Below are 5,015 nucleotides of genomic sequence, written 5' to 3' on the forward strand. Positions count from 1 at the left end.
TTTTATTAATTAAGTAAAAATTAAACCTACTTACGCAGTAAGAAAATGCTTAATCAGCTTGCTTTTGAACGCTACTAAATTCCGACAGTCTCTGATGTTACTGGGTAGGGTATTCCACAAGCGCGAGAGCGAAATTGTGTATGATGATGAATACGATGATGTCTTATGTGTTGGTATGGCTAGTATGCGGCTATTTTGCGTGCGAGTGAAGAGATTATGATATGATGACAGGTAACTGAAACGGGAGGCAAGGTAGGTAGGTGGAGAAGTGTGAAGGACTTGAAAAGGAGAACAAGAGAATGAAAATTTCTACGTTCGTTAAGCCGTAGCCAGTTTAGAGAGCCGTAGCCAGTTTATGTGTGTACTTAAAATTTAAATATCTACATACACAGCAATTAATGTAAAAGTTTCGGACAAGATTCTTTGGAAATTTACATCTTCTATCACGGTGTGTACAATCTATGGTACGCGTAACTCCAGCGGGATTGTCTCATGAGGTACGCATCCTACTGATTACGTATGTAAAAATGCTAACTTATGCTATTTATTTTATTTTAATTGTTGATAATGATTGCAGTATATTAAAGTTTCTTTTGCATTATCAACTCTTGTTTTTCCTTGTTTGAATACCATTTTACATAAATCATTACTATTATTGCTGCATCAATAATAGGCCTAATAAAAACAATAATAAATGAAGTTGTGTTGGAAAGAGTGGGTGAAGAAACAATGATGCTGAAACTGATCAGGAAGAGAAAAAGGAGTTGACTGGGTCACTGACTGAGAAGAAACTGCCTACTGAAGGATGCACTGGAAGAAATGGTGAACGGAGAAGAAAATTTGGAGCAGAAGAAGATATTAGACGATAGACGACATTAAGAAGACAAAGAGGAAGGCAGAAAATAGGAAAGATTGGAGAAAGCTGGGTTTGCAGTGAAAGATCTGCCCTTGAGCAGAAAACTGAATGAATGAATAATTTATTTTTAGTACATCAATCATAATATTTTGTTAATTCTTATATAATTGCAATGCAATTTGGGCGTACAATTATATTTTGGAGGTACACTAGCAAAAAAGGATTGAATACCACTGCTGTAATAATAATAATAATAATAATAATAATAATAATAATAATAATAATAATAATAATAATCTTTATTGTCATTGAATGAAAAACTTTACTATTGACATTGTCAGTGTTACAGTCTTGGATATACAAAACATAAAAATTTAATTATTAAAATAATGAAGATATTTACCAATTATATAATATAAAGTTAAACGTACTATATTTACTAGATAAAAGACAGTATCAAGTACTAATTGTCATATGTTTAATAATTAATTAAGAATACTACAGCAGAGGTTAATAAATTTAAAAAATGCACATAAAATAGTGCAATTTTCTCTGTTCATTATTACATTTAAATTTAAATATTAATTGATTCACCACTAAGTTTCATTCAAAATCTCACTACTAAAAATATATTAAGAAACAACAACCATAACATTTAAAACTGCATTATTAAAAAATGTATGTCAATTTCAAAGAACTCATTGATTGAGTAAAGTGGGTTTTTAATTAACAAACTATACACTTTTGTTTTATAACTTTCAACTGAAAGAAGCTGAATGTTTATAGGAAGGTTATTAAACAATTTGATTCCAATCAACTTATAATATTTTTTGTCACACTAAGTCTACAAAATGGATAATCTAATAATTGCCTATTTCTCGTTGTATGATTGTGTACCTCATTTCTCATGTTAAAATCCTGTAGATGTTCTTTCATAAACACCAGAACATCATTGTATGTACAGATTTATGACAGTCTGAATATCTGTCTGTATGAACAGGGGTCTACAGTGTGTTCTACTGGTTGAAGCTGTCATTATTCTAATAACCTTCTTTTTAATTAATAAAATGTCTGTAATATCACTAGAATTTCCCCACAAAATAAGTCCATATCTGAATACACTTTGAAAAAAAGCAAAATATCATATTTACATTGACGGAAACCACGAACGGTAATATGAAGAGAAAAATAAGAGAGAAAAAAATACAAGGGTACTGGGTAGGATACGAGAGGTTTGGTGACGACAGAAAATGAGAAGATGAGAAAGGAGTGGAGAAAATAATGAAAAATAACAGAAGAGAATAGAAGGCAGAATAGTAGAGGAAATAATATAAGAGAAGAGGGGAAGCAGAGAAACTAAGAAGAGAATAAAAAGGAGTCCACAAGTCACCATGAGAGGAGAGGAAAGGAGAGGAGAGGAGAGGAGAGGAGAGGAGAGGAGAGGAGAGGAGAGGAGAGGAGAGGAAGACAAACATAAAGAGAAGAGAAGAGAAGAGAAGAGAAGAGAAGAGAAGAGAAGAGAAGAGAAGAGAAGAGAAGAGAAGAGTTACGTTAATGGAAGCGTTTATTGTGTATTGTTTCAACCATTCGCAATGAAGAGAAGAGAAGAGAAGAGAAGAGAAGAGAAGAGAAGAGAAGAGAAGAGAAGAGAAGAGAAGAGAAGAGAAGAGAAGAGAAGAGAAGAGAAGAGAAGTTACGTAACTGGAAGCGTTTATTGTGTATTGTTTCAACCATCCGCAATGAATGCCATGAGTCTCTGTGGAGATGGACTGATACATTTCATATGTCTCGGTGTAACAAATTGTTGCAACAATTATCACACTACTCTTTTGTTAGCGAACACAACGATGTCAGGCACGTGGGAAGGTAATTACATTTTTGTGGCCCGGAGTGTCGGACTGTGATGTGTTACAATGGGTCAGGAAGCGGATGCAGCACGCCGCACCGCCGCGCGGATTCGTGAACGATCGTCGTGAGAGCCTCCCGCCTCACGGGTCGCCGCGCCGCGCCGTATCCTATCATTTCCCAAAGGTCACGATCCCCGATCATGAAACTGGTTAAGGTCTGCGCTCACCCTACACTCCTACATACACACATGTGATGCAGCTTCAAATGTAGGAACCTGTTTGAGGCTGAGGCTGTGATGGAGTCCCATTGCTTGCTGACCTGATTTTAAAGCCATGTTCTCATGCAGTGTGCCACTATGGCTCTGCCTGTTGAGAGTGTTTCAGATTATCTTTCTGCTGTCTCATTACTTTGAATTATGATAAATTTCAGTGGCCTAGATTTGTCGTAATTTTACAAGTATTTATGTTAATTGGCCAACATATTTGAAAGTGCATTCTGTAGATCTATGCGATCCGTATTTATAATATATTTAAATCCATGTTTTTTTTTTCTTTTATTTCGTTATACTGCTAAAAAAAATTAGCGAAATACATTTCGATTGCTTTGCATATTCTTGATTCAAAGATATAGCTATTAGAGTCGTGTACAACCGATTACGAAAAATAGAAATTATATAAATAATTGATTAAATGGCGATCTTACTCGTGTTAATTACGTAAGCATGTGCGGCTTATAGCTGTTTCGGTGCTACTTGACACCATCCTCAGAGCCTTCTGTGTCTCGGCGCCATCTCAACTTCGCTGCCTGTTGTGTGGGTGCGTTCGTGTGATGAAGAGTTGTGTCAAATAGTGTGTGTGTTCTGAAATTGATCTGTGTGTTGAGAATTTGATTAGGGTGTGTTTTAATGTGTCTGTATATTTCATATTGTTCTAGTGTGTCTAGTTTTTGGTTTTTGAGTTGTATGTGTAGGATTTCCATGTCTGTATTTATGTTATTGTATGTGTGGTTAGCATTAGTTATGTGTTCGGCATATGTAGATGTATTATGTCCTCTGGTTATTGCTTTAATGTGTTCTTTGTATCGAGTTTGGAATGATCTGCCTGTCTGTCCAATGTAGAAACTGTCGCAACTATTGCATGTGAGTTTGTATACGCCTGTGTGGTTGTATTCATTTGTTTGTGTTGTTTGTGTGTTGAGATGTCTTTGTAGCGTGTTTTCTGTTCTGTATGCTATGTTGTATTTCTGTTTTCATTAAAGCAATAACCAGAGGACACGATACATCTACAAATGCAGAACACATAACTAATGCTAACCACACGTACAATAACATAAATACAGACATGGAAATCCTACACATAAACCCAAAAACCAAAAACTCAACACACTAGAACAATATGAAATATACAGACACACTAAAACACACCCTAATCAAATTCTCAACACACAGATCAATTTCAGAACACACACACTATTTGACACAACTCTTCATCACACGAACGCACCCACACAATAGGCAGCGAAGTTGAGATGGAGCCGAGACACAGAAGGCTCTGAGGACGGTGTCAAGTAGCACCGAAACAGCTGTAAGCCGCACATGCTTACGTAATTAAATTATATTCAAGTGTTAAAAGTAGTGTACGAAAGATTCAACATGGAGAAATTATATATTGCTCTTGAACGCCTGACGCTGTAGTCAGTTTGCAAAGCTCAACCGTCTCGGGGAGTGTCTCAGTGTTCGGTTTAACAAATATTCGAGTTGTTTCTCACTCTTTGTGGGTGGACGGCAAAAGTAGACCACATTGAGCCATACACGAGTTCCAAGAGCCCTTTCAAGGACGCGATTATCATCGTGTAGATCTGCCAATTAATAATTCTTCCTCTCTCACTTCAATCAATCAATCATCCATCGATCCATCCAACCATCGACTCATTGATTCATTCATCCATCTATTCATTAATTCATTCATCCATGGATTCTTTGATGATTCTTTGACTGATTCATTGATTCACTTATTGATTCAATCATTAATTGATTCACTCATTGATTCGTTGATTGATTCATTAGCTGATTCATTCATTCATCCAGGTATTACAATTGGTATCGACAAGAACAAGACATGCATCGTGAAAGTACAAGCATTAGAGCTTGAGAATATTTTTCTTTATAGCTTCATTCTGTCCAAGGCAGGTATTTCACTGCAAACACAGTTTTCTCCAGTCTTTCCTATTTTCTGCCTTCCTCTTCGTTTCCTCATATGATTCATATAGGCTATCTTAATGTCGTCTATGATCTGATATCTTCTTCTATCCC

The sequence above is a fragment of the Periplaneta americana genome, chromosome 4, assembly GCF_040183065.1.
Source record: "Periplaneta americana isolate PAMFEO1 chromosome 4, P.americana_PAMFEO1_priV1, whole genome shotgun sequence".
NCBI lineage: Eukaryota > Metazoa > Arthropoda > Insecta > Blattodea > Blattidae > Periplaneta > Periplaneta americana.